Below are 19,005 nucleotides of genomic sequence, written 5' to 3' on the forward strand. Positions count from 1 at the left end.
TTAAACAAACATTTGGATATTGTCATATTTTAACAAACTACTGACACAAATAAACAAACAGTGGGCCACACCACAAACGTTCACAGCACAGTTTAGCCTACACAAGACCTTTAGGGACAAAGCACTCATCTGGACAGATGTACACTGTAAGGGCATGATTTTATACCATTTGAAATCTTCCCCACTAATAAAGGTCCCTTTGGAAACACTGACCAACTTTTTGTTTCCTACCCTGTCATACTATTGTTTATTTAAAGGCAATGGAAAAACTTGATTTCCTGTGTTTTATATATATTTCCACAATTGCAGCCTGTTTTGGTGGGATGGTGTTTTGGCACACCCTGGTGACATCGCCAGGCAATTAATTAGTTAATACACCAATAAGAAAGAGAGATCCAAATATCTCAGCCAATAACAGCTAACTTTCAGTTTTCTCCTCCCAAGACAGTCCTAGCAAAAGTCTTGCTTGAAAAATTGCTCTCTGCTAAGAAGTTATTTTTGTTTCTTGTTGACCAGTTTAATATATATATTTTTTACAGTAATGTACTTAATTGTTACCGAGAAATTATTTGATATTGAGATAAAAACGGCTGCATTGGACCTTTAAAAATAAAACATTTTTAGTGTCACTGTACATATTTCAACAAGCATTTGTGCTCTATAGCAGGGTTTCACAAACTCTGTCCATTTCGTTTTTCCCCAAGCGCTACACAGCTAATTAAAATAACCAACTCATCACCAAACTTGGAATATTTTAACCAGCTGTGTAGTGCTAGTGCAAAATAACAAAATCTAGTTTGGGAAACGCTGATCTATAGGGTTGTGCTAGAGCTATAGTGTTGAACTGCAGCTTTGACATTGTTCCTGTAGAGAGCAGTAGACATTTTGATAAAACTCTCTTGGCTGCATACTGCCAAGAGAGAGGGGCCTATGTAGTATTGCTGTCTGTTACGTTTCCCGGTCGTAGCAGCGGAACGAGAACGGTGCTAAAATGCTAACGGTGCTAAAATGCTAACGGTGCTAAAATGTCCATAGTGGAAAACCAGAGTATTAAGAGCTCATTTACGCCGTTTCTGAAATAGTCTGCTCAACCGAGCGTGCTTAAGGATGGTTGGTTAACGTTTCCCGTCTGATAAATTCTAAACTGCGTTGTTCGTTAAATTCCTGACCAGGAGATACGTACGACTACCACCGGTAGACAGGGAAACTGGTTGGATTTGACACTTGTATCGGCCCGGGACTGCCATGGAAAAGACACCTACTTTATTCGTCTGCGGCAAGGTGAGTTCTGCTGTCCTCTTGTCAACTCGAGCAGTAAAGCCTATACGAATGGTGTCCATTCATTACTATTTTCCCATTCAGCAACAAGGTCAGTCTGTGCAGTCAGACATAATCTGGAATGCGAGGCAACACATTGCTACCACAGTTTAGCCTCGTATTGTAGCCATGTGAAAAGAGGGTTAATCACTTGGCAAGGCAATTTGCGTGGCTACTGTAACATTGTGAAACTGTTTTGTCAGAGGGGGCGCGTGATTTTGCCGTAATGAGAACATTAGTCGCCTACTTATTTTTGATCCAGTTCTTTTCAAATGAATGTGTTCCCAGTGAAATGTGTTTCTGCTTTGCGCGGTCAAAGTAAATTGCTTTGGAATGACATCCATAGCTTTGGTATTGGTAATTTGGTGTTTTATTAGGATTCCCAGTAGCTGGCACAAAAGCAGCAGCTACTCTTCCTGTGGTCCATACAAAACATGAAACATGACATAATACAGAACATTAATAGACAAGAACAGCTCAAGGACAGAACTACATACGTTTTTTTGCACGTTCACAACAGCCATTGGGGTTGTTGTGAAAGTGAAAAGCCCTAGGTACGCGTGCGTCCGTCTCCCCCAAAATTCAACATAGTCAATGTTAGTGTAGCAAAATGGAACACTCAAAGTGTGGATTTGATCAAGTTAATCTGTCACTATTTAGCTGTATCCTCCCACGTGTCATGAAGGCGAATATGTCTGCTGTAAAACATTTCAGTTATTAATTTGTGTCCATTATTAGCCCAACTAGAAGCCTACAATAGCCTACAAATAGGACAAAGTGCAATTATAGCATACAGCCTAGGTTAGCCTAAAACTCTCTCTAGCCTCTCTCTAGCCAAATGAATTTAGCCACATGGTTGGCCTATGGTTCCTTTCAGTGGAGGCTCCTCAGAGGATGAAGTGGAGGGCCATCCTCCTCAGAGAATTTCATAAAAATTTTGGCTAATTTAAAAGGTTATTTTGAAATTAAACGACACCAAATATATTCACGTCACCAAATAATTTATTAAAACACACTGTTTTGCAATGGTCTATAGTAGCCTCAGCAACACGGAGGGCAGCTAGCTTCTGTCCTCCCCTGGGTACATTGCCTTCAATCCAAAAATAGGATGCTCTTGGTTCTCACCCCATTCCATAGACTTATACAGTATTTATGACAACTTTCAGAGGACATCCTCCAACCTATCAGAGCTCTTGCAGCATGAACTGACAAGTTGTCCACTCAATCAAAGGATCAGAGAATGAATCTAGTACTAAAAGCATAAGCTACAGCTAGCAAGCAATGCAGTGCATAAAATGTGGTGAGTAGTTGACTCAAAGAAAGACAGTAGTTTAACAGTTTTGAGCAAAAACATTTTTTCCAAAATTAAGGAGAAGCGAAAGAGCTAGAGAGCTATATTTGGTTGTATTTATTTATTTATTTAGTAGTTTAGTTTAGCCTACTCAAACACCCGGCACACACAGAGAGGGATTTTATGTTAGCTAGCTGACTTTGGCTTATCCAACACTAGAAATCTTCAAAGTCAAGGTAAGCTTTTGATTTTATTAATTTATTGACAATTTATTGGGTTGGGAAATTAAATGGGTTGGGAAATGTAAGAGTTCGGTTGATCTCCCAATAATCTGAATTCATTGCACCAGTTATGTCAGAAGCTACAAGGCAGCAGGTTAACCCTGTCAGCTCATCGTCAACACTGCAACACCAATACATAGATTTAGCCCGATATGTCGCGCACAGCCGGGCATGGCAGTTAATCATGCAGAGCAATGAACGGAGAAAGAGAATAAATTGTTTATACAATAGTGTGGGATTGTGGCACACAATTCGGAACGCCCCCAAGCATCCCATTGGTTCCTGCATGAACCCCCCACCCCTCGAGTATGCCATCTTCATGCTTGTGTGACCCTTTTGATATTCTGGATTTCCCCTAATTGTCTATGTGGTTCAAATGTGTGTCAAAATGGAAATAAAAGTATTATCAGAGTTTTTCGGGGAGGAGGACACGGTCCTAGATAGCTACCTAATCCCGCCTGCTGTGTAACGGAGTTCTAGATAGCTAGCTAACATAGTGTCTTTTGCTCCAGCCTGCCGAACACCTGTTCTCGCCATCTTTAATAGAATTATGGGGGAAAGCAGTGCCCAACAGGTGGAAAGACACTGTCTTCCGGTATCCTAGCCAGCTAGCTACCGTTGACACCCCCGCCTCTTCATCTTCTTCTGCGGGGTTTATCGGCAGTTGGCATCCAACGTTATGGTGCATTTCCACAACCTATTGTACTGGAGTGCCCCCGTCTCCCATCTGTGTACCGGAGGCCCTAGCTTAAAAATTGACCAATATAAGTATAAATTGCCCACATGCAGGAATGCAGGCCGCAATTACACCCTTCTCAGTTTATATGCATGGTATAGCCGCTGTAGACGGGGAACAAGGTATAATGAACGGTAATGGCTTCATGTATAGTGTTTTGCCTATGTTATAAATAGTATTGGTTTAAAATCTGTTTTTAAATTGCAATTTTTTTTGTTTCTCATAGTCATCCATTTGGCAGAGATTGACAGTTAAATCATCATATACAGTCATGGCCAAAAGTTTTGAGAATGACACAAGTATACATTTTCACAAAGTCTGCTGCCTCAGTTTGTATGATGGCAATTTGCTTATACTCTATAATGTTATGAAGAGTGATCAGATTAATTGCAAATAATTGCAAAGTCCCTCTTTGCAATGCAAATGAACTGACTCTCCAAAAAACATTTCCACTGCATTTCAGCCCCACCACAAAAGGACCAGCTGACATCATGTCATTTTTATTTATTTATTATTATTATTTTTTTTATGTCTGTGATTCTCTCGTTAACACAGGTGTGAGTGTTGACGAGGACAAGGCTGGAGATCACTCTGTCATGCTGATTGAGTTCGAATAACAGACTGGAAGCTTCAAAAGGAGGGTGGTGCTTGAAACCTTTGTTCTTCCTCTGTCAACTATGGTTACCTGCAAGGAAACACATGTCATCGTCATTGCTTTGCACAAAAAGGGCTTCACAGGCAAGGATAAGATTGCACAGTAAGATTTCACCTAAATCAACCATTTATCGGATTATCAAGAACTTCAAGGGGAGAGCTGTTCAATTGTTGTGAAGAAGGCTTCAGGGCGCCCAAGAAAGTCCAGCAAGCGCCAGACCGTCTTCAGCTACGGGATCGGGGCACCAGCAGTACAGAGCGTGCTCAGGAATGGCAGCAGGCAGGTGTGAGTGCATCTGCACGCACAGTGAGGTGAAGACTTTTGGAGGATGGCCTGGTGTCAAAAAGGGCACCAAAGAAGCCACTTCTCTCCAGGAAAAACATCAGGGACAGACTGATATTCTGCAAAGGTACAGGGATTGGACTGCTGAGGACTGGGGTAAAGTCATTTTCTCTGATGAATCCCCTTTACGATTGTTTGGGGTATCTGGAAAAAAGCTTGTCCGGAGAAAACAAGGTGAGCGCTACCATGAGTCCTGTGTCATGCCAACAGTAAAGCATTCTGAGACCATTCATGTGTGGGGTTGCTTCTCAGCCAAGGGAGTGGGCTCACGCACAAATTTGCCTAAGAACACAGCCATGAATAAAGAATGGTACCAACACATCCTCCGAGAGCAACTTCTCCCAACCATCCAGGAACAGTTTGGTGACGAACAATGCCTTTTCCAGCATGATGGAGCACCTTGCCATAAGGCAAAACTAAGTGGCTAGAAGAAAAAAAATAGATATTTTGGGTCCATGGCCAGGAAACTCCCCAGACCTTAATCCCATTGAGAACTTGTGGTCTCCTCAAGAGGCGAGTGGACAAACAAAACCCACAAATTCTGACAAACTCCAAGCATTGATAATGCAAGACAATGGTCTGCCATCAGTCAGGATGTGGCCCAGAAGTTAATTGACAGAATGCCAGGGCGGATTGCAGAGGTCTTGAAAAAGAAGGGTCAACACTGCAAATATTGACTCTTTGCATCAACTTCATGTAATTGTCAATAAAAGCCTTTGACACTTATGAAATGCTTGTAATTATACTTAAGTATTCCATAGTAACATCTAACAAAAATATCTAAAGACAATGAATCAGCAAACTTTGTGTAAATTAATATTTGTGTCGTTCTCAAAACTTTTGGCCACGAGTCTATACCAAACAGGGACATCGGATCTATTTCAAATTTGTTACCATTGTGAATATAGGATCTTATAAGTGTCCCCATTTTTAGACCATGATTGCAAACACAATCCTCTGCCGAAGTGCTATTATGCTAGCTGTTCCTATAAACTTCCAATCATTGCGTTAATGCTAATTAGCATTTCCTTGTGAAACTACCTCTTCTCCACAAGTTTATCTGACTCTGGGGAAATATATACAAGGCTTCATTGCCAAAATCCAGAACTATCCCTTTAAGGCTATGTTAGTAATAACTCCCAGAGGACTGGCATTGTTTTGAGGGAAAGCCAAGGCAGACAGGAAACCCCCACATCCATGTTGTGATGGGACAGAGGACTCCACTCTGCTGAGCCTGTCAGGGAGAGCCATCAGTCATGAGAAGGTGGCCATGTGAGAAAGTGGCCTGTCTGCCCGGGGAAGACATTAAAAGACTCGTTCAGCCGCTCCACCGCTAGCAGCCCTATGGGAGCTGAGGGCCAATTCTCTACCTCTCTTTCTCCCCTGAAGGATACAATTGATCACTCTACTCCTCCTCATGGAGTTAAATTAGAAGGGCTGGTGAAGGAAGCATGGTGAAAATAAACTCCAATTATCTCATGCTTACACAGATCAAATGCTTTCCAGCTTCTGATGTACATGGTGAAGACAGACATTTGATCCCAAATCTGTTTTGCATGGAGAGAAATTGGAGTGGAAGAAATCTCATGATCGGCTTGCCCTGCTTATATAGATTCAAGCCAGGTCATTAGAGTTAAAGGAGTAGTTCACTATTGATGGGTTTGGATTTCTGAACTTGAAATGTTATTAATCATTAGTTATAATAGAGACCTGATGGGTGCCATAGCCGAGGGGCTACACCAGAGCTTAATGGTTATCTGTAGGGGGAAGGTATATGGTGGGTGCAATTAAGCTTGGAATGTACTGAGTGTAGGGATAGCGATCACATATGGCAGGCATTGATAAGGAGAGAGAGCTGTGGATTAGTGATGAAGGGGGTCAAGGTTAGGTCACGTTAAGGGAAAAATAAAAGTTTATTGCCCGTATCACTTAGTTTCCTGCCTAGCAATAAAGATACCATGTTTAGCGAGAAGGAGACTCCACCCAAAGGGGGGGGGGTACAAATACCAGCTCTCTAGTAAACATGTTTTTGTCTGTTCAGCTGTTTGATCTTTTGGGAAAAATAAACTTGGTTTAAGCTTTCATAGTGTCCGAGTTCTTACTCTGATAATTAGAACCTAACCTGCTGACTATACCGCTCGCGTCACGTGTGTGAGCGTTGCAAAATCACTTTAAAAATACACGTTAGTCAATTATTGCACCCACACTGCTCGCGCGCTAATGAGTGTCTGCATTGCCAAGCGCTAAAATAGAAGTCAGTTCTATTTGTGATGCTTGAACAAGTCCTGCCTCTCCCATCTCCTCATTGGTTATAGTCACATGGGTGATTGAAAGATGAACTGAGTTTGGTCGGTCGTCATGGTAACTATGAAAGTTGGATGCCAATCGCTATATAAAGTCCAAAGAGGGGAAAAAGCCTGGAAGGAAGAGACATGACTAAAAACAATTTGGTTTTATGTGTGGATTAATTGTCGGAGTAGAGGATCTTCAGGTATAATAACAACTCAATGTTTCTATCCCAGGACAAATTAGCTAGCAACAGCAAGCTAGCTAAATAGGACAAATTAGCTAGCAACTGCAAGCTAGCTACCGAAATTTCCATAAATGTTAATGGTTTTCGGCCTTTTCAACCAAATTAATATAATTGGTTCAGAGTTTGTTTCGATATTTCAATCTGCGTGTCGTGATGGCATTTGGTGTGGGGGGGGACAAAATCAATTTGCGCATGATGGTGCACGAGCACGGCCGATTTGGATACGGTGTAACACTATTTTACGACTTGATGGTTCCTCACCCTGAAAGTAGTCTATGGGCCAGGGGAAATTGTAATCCATAGTTTGGTTCTTTAAACAGCCATTACAAGCTTCAATTAAGTTTAGCCACATCTAGCTAAAATCAATGGAAGTGATGGTGGCATGTCAAAATGACCTGAAATCAACTCTATATTTGGTTTGATGTTACTTAAAGCTGCAATATGTAACTTTTTGGACGACTCGACTAAATTCACATTGAAATGTGAGTTATAGATCTGTCATTCTTATTGAAAGCTAGTCCTAAGAAGCTGTTGATCTGTTCTGTGAGCACTATTTCTGTTTTTGTGTCTTACTTTTGGTTTTGTACAACAGCTTCAAACAACTGAAAATACAGTATTTGTGGTTTTTGAAAAGACATTTCACATCTTAGATGGTACAATGTTTATCTACACTATACATTGCTTGTTTTGTCAAAAACTGAAATTTGGAAAACTATTCACATTTTAGCAACCGGTAAATGTGATTACTCCATATTGCACATTTTAAAAGTGTCCATAAAAAACATGCTCATATGCCCCCATTACTTCCATAGATTTTTAGCTAGCATGGCTAAATATAAGCTGAAGTTTGTAACTGCTGTTTAAAGAGTACTGAACCATGGATTACAGTTTCTCCTGGCCCATGGACTACTTTCATGGCGAGGAACCATCTAACAACAAGTTTGTAAAATGTTATATTATTTTAAATAGTGTCTTTAAATAGTGTCCAATGTCTGTTCAATCACTTGATTTCCATTTAGTATTTTTTTTACATGTGAACTCAATGCACGTTTCTCTAGAGAGAAATGCTATTAAGCAGGAGAGACACAAATCAAGAATGAACTGTGGGATGCTGTAGGGAGTTGTAGTTTTCAATAGGTAAATAGTCAACCTAGTTCAGCGTAGACCATTTGGTAATTAACTACAATGACCTGGCATGAAAGAGGAATGTACACAACACAGCGATGAGAGGGATAGAGACAGTTTGGGAAGTTTAGCTCTAATACCCAATTGATAGTTGTAGCAGACTTGAGAGTATGCCTTAGAACTACTAAAATAGTGATTTCGGCAGACAGCTCTGCAGCATGGGCAGATGTGGCATCCTAGGGCTGGGCAGTATACTGTATTTTACGATATTGATTCACGGACCAGTTTGGGTTTTTAGTTTACCTTCTATAACGGTATTTGAAGCTTTGGTTTGTTAAATGTTAGATGCTGTGTGTAACATCCATATCTATAAGTTTACTTCGCTACTTGAGTCATCTCTCTCCGTGCTCTCTCTCTCCATGCTGCTTTTCACACAGACCTAAATCAAAGCGGAATACGAGAAGCAAGAATATGGTAGCTTCATGAAATAACATTCAATGTAGCCAAAGATTATAGGGTCCACTAGGAAACATTTGTCAACACTTTCGTTCCTACCCTCTCACAGTAAGGGCTCCTGAGTGGTGCAGCGGTCTGAGGCACTACATCTCAGTGCAAAAGGAGTGACTACAGTCCCTGGTTCGAATCCAGGCTGTATCACATCTGGCTGTGATTGGGAGTCCCATAGGACTCCCATCGTCATTGTAAATAAGAATTTGTTCTTAACTGACTTGCCTAGTTAAATAAAGGTTAAATAAAAAATAATAATAACTCCTCCCTGGCATTTGTCATGTCAAACACTGTATTCAAAGTGCCCACTATTATATACTTAGTATGGAATTAGAATAATAGTTTTATTTCCATGATTCCAACAGTTCACCCAAGTGTTTTGCTCGAAATCAGAAGTCAAATCGTAATTGCAACATTTGGTAAAAAATAAGGCCTAGGTTGTTTGCCCAATTTGTGTATAGTATATATTATATATATTTTCAATAAATATAACATACATTAGGCCATCTGTACATTTAATTATCTTAAATACATAATTTCACAAAGAAAATGTATAATCATGACTGATCATTAATAGGACAACAGCTACATGAAATACATAATGAAATGTGTGATCATGAAAGGAAGACAATTGATATGGCATATTCACAAATCGTGGCAGTGTGGAAAGGATCTCAAATGAGTGCAGGAAATGCAGAAATTGATGAAAATGCAAAAAACATTTTTTGTTGAATTGAACTGTATAAAACAATCAGAATGGAGAAAGACCCATTGAAATCACTTAGACTGTGTTTCCTCCCTATACTCAATTGTGCTTATGTAGTTAAATGTTTCTATTAGTTCTGTAGAACAATGCCATATGGCGTCACATAAGTACTAGCTTGTGTTGTATCCTTTGAAGCTGCCCTGGCCTGATCATGACTATTGGATTGGCCTGTGTATCAATTTAGTTTGTTTAGCGTAGCTCTGCCCTGCACCCTTGTGGAGCCTTTGTGGAGCCCTTGCGGAGCTCTTCAGTTATTATGTTACTTAATTGCTATATCCTGATTTTATTATAATGACTAATAAATCCTCTTTATTCTTTCAAAAACCACACAGTATTCCAAATAGAGTTCCAATTGGAACTCTACATCTTTCTTCCCAGATATTTAATGACAGCTTTTGCATGCTAGCAACATACTGTTTTGAGAGGGATGAGGGAGACGAGAGGCTAAATATGATGGCTCACTCTTTACTCAGTTAGCGCTAGGACTAATGTAGCCTACATTTTCAGATTTGAATGAGAATTGTGTTATGCTGTTGCTACTTCTGTGAATGTCTGAACATTGCATCCAAAAATCTCATTGAGGACATAACGTTGTAAAGACTGTTTGTGCAAAATGTTTCTGTGGAAAAAGGTGGCCAGCTCCAACAGCTGCTGGCTGTTGTGTCAATCGGAACTAGATGTTCACTAATCACTGCTGGGACCACCGTAGAATGATCACACCTGTGTGTCCATATGCATCAAAGGATTAAAGTGGAAATTCTAAACTTTAGAAGCCTTTTTAACCTTCAATACACTACAAGTTTGCATTTTCTGTTTGGCAGGAAAATTCCCAAAACTACAGGACGATCAAATTTAAGATACACCATTTGTAGCTGTGCCTCTGTTCTCCACAGGGCTTGGTACAGCTGAGCCTGGCTGTCACTGCATTAGAGGGCTCAGTGGTTTAGCTTCATGGCTCTTCTCTCCTCTTGTGGAGGATTAGTGAGCCCATCTGTCGTAAATGGTGACTTAGTATAGGCCTCCTCCTGAAGCTGTTCCCACACAGGCTCTCGGCTCTCTCTGCCTTGCTGCTGTCACAGTGATGTAACTCTGAGATGCACATATGCATCAGGCAGCACACACACACACACATTATTTTTGATATCATGTTTGGGTCATTTTAATGTTGATTTTTATTTTCTGGTCACATTTTCTGAAGCCGAGCTTAACAAACAAGACATAATCATTCAAATGATTTCTATGCAGCGTATAGCCTAGTACTGGTATTTCACATTTTCAATAATCACATTCTCAAACAGTCCATTTATATTTTCCATCGGGGCTATACATTTGGGTGAGGTATTTTTCTCGTCTGAGTAGCCTCTTCACTGCCAAAAATAAAATTAAACCATCTCGTGTTCAGCGAAATAACACAATGTCAAATACAGGTAGCCTAGTCAAATAATTAACATCCAATCACATTAACCGTTACTCTCTCGCGGGAATTCCAAAAAATCGATAAAAAATAATAAGGCCCGTATTTATATAGCCTTTTGTACATCAGCTGATATCTAAGTGCTGTAAAGAAACCCAGCCTAAAACCTCAAACAGCATGCAATGCAGGTGAAGAAGAACGGTGACTAGGAAAAAGTCCCTAGAAAGGCCAAAACCTAGGTAGAAACCTAGAGAGGAACCAGGCTATGAGGGGTGGCCAGTCCTCTTCTGGCTGTGCCGGGTGGAGATTATAACAGAACATGGCCAATATGTTCAAATGTTCATAAATGAACAGCATGGTCAAATAATAATAATCACAGTAGTTGTCGTGGGTGCAGCAAGTCCGCACCTCAGGAGTAAATTCAGTTGGCTTTTCATAGCCGATCATTAAGAGTATCTCTACCAGTCCTGCTGTCTCTAGAGATTTGAAAACAGCAGGTCTGGGACAGGTAGCACGTCCAGTGAACAGGTCAGGATTCCATAGCCGCAGGCAGAACAGTTGTAACTGGAGCAGCAGCACGGCCAGGTGGACTGGGGACAGCAAGGAGTCATCATGCCAGGTAGTCCTGAGGCATGGTCCTAGGGCTCAGGTCCTCCGAGAGGGCATACTTACATTCACACAGGACACTGGATAAGACAGGAGAAGTACTCCAGATTTAACAAACTGACCCTAGCCCCCGACACACAAACTACTGCAGCATAAATATTGGAGGCTGAGACAGGAGGGGTCAGGAGATACTGTGGCCCCATCCGATGATACCCCCGGACAGGGCCAAACAGGAAGGATATAACCCCACTCACTTTGCCAAAGCACAGTTCCCACAACCCTAGAGGGATATCTTCAACCACCAACTTACCATCTTGAGACAAGGAGTATAGCCCACAAATATCTCCGCCACGGCACAACCCAAGGGGGGACGCCAACACAGACAGGAAGATCACGTCCGTGACTCAACCCCCTCAAGTGACGCACCCCTGTTAGGGACTGCATGAAAGAGCACCAGTAAGCCAGTGACTCAGCCCCTGTAATAGGGTTAGGGGCAGAGAATCCCAGTGGAAAGATGGGAACCGGCCAGGCAGAGACGGCAAGGGCAAGGGCGGTTCGTTTCTCCAGAGCCTTTCCGTTCACCTTCACACTCCTGGGCCAGACTACACTCAATCATTTGACCCACTGAAGAGATGAGTCTTCAGTAAAGACTTAAAGGTTGAGACCGAGTCTGCGTCTCTCACATGGGTAGGCAGATCATTCCATAAAAATTGAGCTCTATAGGAGAAAGCCCTGCCTCCAGCTGTTTGCTTAGAAATTCTAGTGACAATTAGGAAGCCTGTGTCTTGTGACCGTAGTGTACGTGTAGGTATGTACGGCAGGACCAAATCAGAAAGATAGGTAGGAGCAAGCCCATGTAATGCTTTGTAGGTTGCAGTAAAATCTTGAAATCAGCCCTTGCCTTAACAGGAAACCAGTTGGCTAGCACTGTAGTAAAATGATCACATTTTTTGGTTCTAGTCAGGATTCTAGCAGCCGTATTTAGCACTAACTGAAGTTTATTTAGTGTTTTATCGGGGTAGCCGGAAAGTAGAGCATTGCAGTAATCTAACCTAGAAGTAACAAAAGCATGGATACATTTTTCTGCATCATTTTTGGACAGAAAGTTTCTGATTTTTGCAATGTTACGTAGATGGAAAAAAGCTGTCCTGTCTTGATATGTTTGTCAAAAGAGAGATCAGGGTCCAGAAGTTTCACAGTTTTATTTGAGACGACTGTACAACTATCAATATTAATTGTCAGATTCAACAGAAGATTTTTGTTTCTTGGGACCTAGAACAAGCATCTCTGTTTTGTCTGAGTTTAAGAGTAGAACGTTTGCAGCCATCCACTTCCTTATGTCTGAAACGCAAGCTTAAGACCTAAACCAGGCCAGAACTTGTCCATGTAGACCAATTTGGGTTTCCAATCTCTCCAAAAGAATGTGGTGATCGATGGTATCAAAAGCAGCACTAAGGTCTAGGAGAACGAGGACAGACGCAGAGCCTCGGTCTGATGCCATTAAAAGGTAATTGACCACCTCCACAAGTGCAGTCTCAGTGCTATGATGGGGTCTAAAACCAGACTGAAGCATTTCGTATACATTGTTTGTCTTCAGGAAGGCAGTGAGTTGCTGCGCTACAGCCTTTTAATTTTTTTGAGAGGAATGGAAGTTTCGATATAGGCCGATTAGTTTTTTATATTTTCTGGGTCAAGGTTTGGCTTTTTCAAGAGAGGCTTTATTACTGCCCCTTTAGGGAGTTTGGTTCACATCTGGTGGATAGAGAGACATTTATTATGTTCAACATAGGAGGGCCAAGCACAGGAAACAGCTCTTTCAGTAGTTTAGTTGGAATAGGGTCCAGTATGCAGCTTGAAGGTTTAGAGGTCATGATTATTTTCATCATTGTGTCAAGAGATAGTAAAACACTTGAGCGTCTCTCTTGATCCTAGGTCCTGGCAGAGTTGTGCAGACTCAGGACAACTGAGCTTGGAAGGAATACGCAGATTTAAAGAGGAGTCCGTAATTTGCCTTCTAATAATCATGATCTTTTCCTCAAAGACGTTCATGAATTTATTACTGCTGAAGTGAAAGCCATCCTCACTTGGTGAATGCTGCTTTTTCGTTAGCTTTGCAACAGTATCAAAAATAAATTTTGAATTGTTGGAAAAATAAGATGATCGAGCAGCAGTGAGGGCTCTTCGACACTGCACGGTATTGTCTTTCCAAGCTAGTCGGAAGACTGCTAGTTTGGTGTGGCGCCATTTCATTTAACATTACATTACATTTAAGTCATTTAGCAGACGCTCTTATCCAGAGCGACTTACAAATTGGTGCATTCACCTTATGACATCCAGTGGAACAGCCACTTTACAATAGTGCATCTAAATATTTTAAGGGGGGGGGGGTGAGAAGGATTACTTTATCCTATCCTAGGTATTCCTTAAAGAGGTGGGGTTTCAGGTGTCTCCGGAAGGTGGTGATTGACTCCGCTGTCCTGGCGTCGTGAGGGAGTTTGTTCCACCATTGGGGAGCCAGAGCAGCGAACAGTTTTGACTGGGCTGAGCGGGAACTGTACTTCCTCAGTGGTAGGGAGGCGAGCAGGCCAGAGGTGGATGAACGCAGTGCCCTTATTTGGGTGTAGGGCCTGATCAGAGCCTGGAGGTACTGAGGTGCCGTTCCCCTCACAGCTCCGTAGGCAAGCACCATGGTCTTGTAGCGGATGCGAGCTTCAACTGGAAGCCAGTGGAGAGAGCGGAGGAGCGGGGTGACGTGAGAGAACTTGGGAAGGTTGAACACCAGACGGGCTGCGGCGTTCTGGATGAGTTGTAGGGGTTTAATGGCACAGGCAGGGAGCCCAGCCAACAGCGAGTTGCAGTAATCCAGACGGGAGATGACAAGTGCCTGGATTAGGACCTGCGCCGCTTCCTGTGTGAGGCAGGGTCGTACTCTGCGGATGTTGTAGAGCATGAACCTACAGGAACGGGCCACCGCCTTGATGTTAGTTGAGAACGACAGGGTGTTGTCCAGGATCACGCCAAGATTCTTAGCGCTCTGGGAGGAGGACACAATGGAGTTGTCAACCGTGATGGCGAGATCATGGAACGGGCAGTCCTTCCCCGGGATAGGAAGAGCAGCTCCGTCTTGCCGAAGTTCAGCTTGAGGTGGTGATCCGTCATCCACACTGATATGTCTGCCAGACATGCAGAGATGCGATTCGCCACCTGGTCATCAGAAGGGGGAAAGGAGAAGATTAATTGTGTGTCGTCTGCATAGCAATGATAGGAGAGACCATGTGAGGTTATAACAGAGCCATGTGACTTGGTGTATAGCGAGAATAGGAGAGGGCCTAGAACAGAGCCCTGGGGGACACCAGTGGTGAGAGCGCGTGGTGAGGAGACAGATTCTCGCCACGCCACCTGGTAGGAGCGACCTGTCAGGTAGGACGCAATCCAAGCGTGGGCCACGCCAGAGATGCCCAACTCGGAGAGGGTGGAGAGGAGGATCTGATGGTTCACAGTATCGAAGGCAGCCGATAGGTCTAGAAGGATGAGAGCAGAGGAGAGAGAGTTAGCTTTAGCAGTGCGGAGCGCCTCCGTGATACAGAGAAGAGCAGTCTCAGTTGAATGACTAGTCTTGAAACCTGACTGATTTGGATCAAGAAGGTCATTCTGAGAGAGATAGCGGGAGAGCTGACCAAGGACGGCACGTTCAAGAGTTTTGGAGAGAAAAGAAAGAAGGGATACTGGTCTGTAGTTGTTGACATCGGAGGGATCGAGTGTAGGTTTTTTCAGAAGGGGTGCAACTCTCGCTCTTTTGAAGACGGAAGGGACGTAGCCAGCGGTCAGGGATAAGTTGATGAGCGAGGTGAGGTAAGGGAGAAGGTCTCCGGAAATGGTCTGGAGAAGAGAGGAGGGGATAGGGTCAAGCGGGCAGGTTGTTGGGCGGCCGGCCGTCACAAGACGCGAGATTTCATCTGGAGAGAGAGGGGAGAAAGAGGTCAGAGCACAGGGTAGGGCACAGGGTAGGGCAGTGTGAGCAGAACCAGCGGTGTCGTTTGACTTAGCAAACGAGGATCGGATGTCGTCGACCTTCTTTTCAAAATGGTTGACGAAGTCATCTGCAGAGAGGGAGGAGGGGGGGGGGGGATTCAGGAGGGAGGAGGATTCAGGAGGGAGGCGAAGGTGGCAAAGAGCTTCCTAGGGTTAGAGGCAGATGCTTGGAATTTAGAGTGGTAGAAAGTGGCTTTAGCAGCAGAGACAGAGGAGGAAAATGTAGAGAGGAGGGAGTGAAAGGATGCCAGGTCCGCAGGGAGGCGAGTTTTCCTCCATTTCCGCTCGGCTGCCCGGAGCCCTGTTCTGTGAGCTCGCAATGAGTCGTCGAGCCACGGAGCGGGAGGGGAGGACCGAGCCGGCCTGGAGGATAGGGGACATAGAGAGTCAAAGGATGCAGAGAGGGAGGAGAGGAGGGTTGAGAAGGCAGAATCAGGAGATAGGTTGGAGAAGGTTTGAGCAGAGGGAAGAGATGATAGGATGGAAGAGGAGAGAGTAGCGGGGGAGATAGAGCGAAGGTTGGGACGGCGCGATACCATCCGAGTAGGGGCAGTGTGGGAAGTGTTGGATGAGAGTGAGAGGGAAAAGGATACAAGGTAGTGGTCGGAGACTTGGAGGGGAGTTGCAATGAGGTTAGTGGAAGAACAGCATCTAGTAAAGATGAGGTCGAGCGTATTGCCTGCCTTGTGAGTAGGGGGGAAGGTGAGAGGGTGAGGTCAAAAGAGGAGAGGAGTGGAAAGGAGGAGGCAGAGAGGAATGAGTCAAAGGTAGACGTGGGGAGGTTAAAGTCGCCCAGAACTGTGAGAGGTGAGCCGTCCTCAGGAAATGAGTTTATCAAGGCATCAAGCTCATTGATGAACTCTCCGAGGGAACCTGGAGGGCGATAAATGATAAGGATGTTAAGCTTGAAAGGGCTGGTAACTGTGACAGCATGGAATTCAAAGGAGGCGATAGACAGATGGGTAAGGGGAGAAAGAGAGAATGACCACTTGGGAGAGATGAGGATCCCGGTGCCACCACCCCGCTGACCAGAAGCTCTCGGGGTGTGCGAGAACACGTGGGCGGACGAAGAGAGAGCAGTAGGAGTAGCAGTGTTGTCTGTGGTGATCCATGTTTCCGTCAGTGCCAAGAAGTCGAGGGACTGGAGGGAGGCATAGGCTGAGATGAACTCTGCTTTGTTGGCCGCAGATCGGCAGTTCCAGAGGCTACCAGAGACCTGGAACTCCACGTGGGTCGTGCGCGCTGGGACCACCAGATTAGGGTGGCCGCAGCCACACGGTGTGGAGCGTTTGTATGGTCTGTGCAGAGAGGAGAGAACAGGGATAGACAGACACATAGTTGACAGGCTACAGAAGAGGCTACGCTAATGCAAAGGAGATTGGAATGACAAGTGGACTACACGTCTCGAATGTTCAGAAAGTTAAGCTTACGTAGCAAGAATCTTATTGACTAAAATGATTAAAATGATACAGTACTGCTGAAGTAGGCTAGCTGGCAGTGGCTGCGTTGTTGACTTTGTAGGCTAGCTGGCAGTGGCCGCGTTGTTGACACTACACTTATCAAGTCGTTCCGTTGAGTGTAATAGTTTCTACAGTGCAGCTAATCGGTGAACGTTTGCTAGCTGGCTAGCTGCTGGGCAGAGCAGTGAAGACTACGTTAGGACGACGAAATACGATAATTATGCAATTATCGTTGATACAAAGACGGCTATGTAGCTAGCTAAGAAGAAATTGCTAAGATTAGACAAATCAAACCGTTGTGCTATAATGAAATGTAATGAAATGTAATGAAAAAGTTATACTACCTGCGGAGCGGGTAGTTTATCATATACATTTATTTGGTCAGTGTGATGGGGTCAGTAAAATGATAATCCATGTAGTTGGGTGACATAAAGTGGGTAGGTTAGGCTATTTGTCGTTGCAAGCTGTAGCTACGTTGTTTGACTTTGTGCTTTTTTCCCCAGTTCAGACTGGACAACAACAAAAAGACTCAAATGTACAGCCCAGGTTTGGGTTGTGGCACTGTCTTTTGAAACGACTCTACTAATGTTTTGCGCTGTTCAGTTACAAATGGATAGGATTTAAATCTAACCTGAAACACATTCGTACCTTGAGCATTCACAAACACGTCTTTAGACTCCAATTCCAGGTAGTGTCATGCAGGGTCCATATGAATTTGACATGGGTTTTAATGCATCTTAGTAATCTGGTTGGAGACTGATTTGTTTTGGTCCCGCTCCCGTCCACACCCTCAGCTTTTCATGCCACACCTGCCCGCTCCTACTGGCTTTATGACTCCCACCTGCTGCTGCAAGAACTGGTCCCGAAACCAGCCGCAGTCCCGCAATGTTATTTTAGTGACACAGCTCACTTGCCAGCCATGGTCCCAGAAATGTTGCACCCTAAAAATCGAAATGTGTAGAAATAACCTAAAAAATAGGTTTCATTACCAGAGATTCTCAAGTGGCCAATTATATTAGGCTTGGCTATATCAGTACTAAAGGTGTCTGGTTAGACTGTAAACTCTCCTTCCAGACTCACATTAAGAATCTCCAATCCAAAATTAAATCTAGAATTGGCTTCCTATATTGCAACAAAGCATCCTTCACTCATGCTGCCAAACATACTCTCATAAAACTGACCATCCATAGACCATCCATAGACGTAATCTATAAAATAGCCTTCAACACTCTACTCGACAAACTGGATGCAGTCTAATCACAGTGCAATCCGCTTTGTCACCAAAGCCCCATACACTACCCACCATTGTGACCTATACGCTCTCGGTGGTTGGTCCTCGCTTCATACTCATCGCCAAACCCACTGGCTACAGGTTATCTTCAAGTCTCTGCTAGGTAAAGCCCCGCCTTATCTCAGCTCTCTAGTCATCATAGCAGCACGCTCTCCAGCAGGTATATCTCACTGGTCACCCACAAAGCCAATTCCTCCTTTGGTCATCTTTCCTTCCAGTTCTCTTCTGCCAATGACTGGAACGAACTGCAAAAATCTCTGAAGCTGGAGACTCATATCTCCCTCACTAGCTTTAAGCACCAGCTGTCAGAGCAGCTCACAGATCACTGCACATGTACATAGCCCATCTGTAAACAGCCCATCTATCTACCTACCTCATCCCCATAGTATTTATTTTTTATCTTGCTCCTTTGCACCCCAGTATCTCTACTTGCATATTAATCTTCTGCACATCTACCATTCCAGTGTTTAATTGCTACATTGTAATTACTTCGTCACCATTGCCTTACCTCCCTTATCTTACCTCATTTGTACTCACTATAGACTTTTTGTTTTCTTTTGTTCTACTGTATTATTGACTATGTTTTGTTTATTCCATGTGTAACTCTGTGTTGTTGCATGTGTCGAATTGCTATGCTTTATCTTGGCCA

At 43.5% G+C, this 19,005-nt stretch overlaps 1 protein-coding gene across 3 annotated transcripts in view; it reads left to right on the forward strand.

The window, feature by feature from the left end:
* Positions 1 to 1,002: 1,002 nt before the first annotated feature.
* The window catches only part of LOC124037919 (thyroid hormone receptor alpha-like), an 81,113-nt gene continuing 63,110 nt past the window's right edge, over positions 1,003 to 19,005 (forward strand). For all 3 annotated transcript variants that reach the window (XM_046353172.1, XM_046353176.1, XM_046353173.1), the window contains exon 1: positions 1,003 to 1,281. The gene's annotated coding sequence lies outside the window, so the exon portion shown is untranslated. The remainder of the gene's footprint in view (positions 1,282 to 19,005) is intronic.

The sequence above is a fragment of the Oncorhynchus gorbuscha genome, linkage group LG06 (genome assembly GCF_021184085.1).
Source record: "Oncorhynchus gorbuscha isolate QuinsamMale2020 ecotype Even-year linkage group LG06, OgorEven_v1.0, whole genome shotgun sequence".
Classification (NCBI taxonomy): Eukaryota; Metazoa; Chordata; class Actinopteri; order Salmoniformes; family Salmonidae; genus Oncorhynchus; species Oncorhynchus gorbuscha.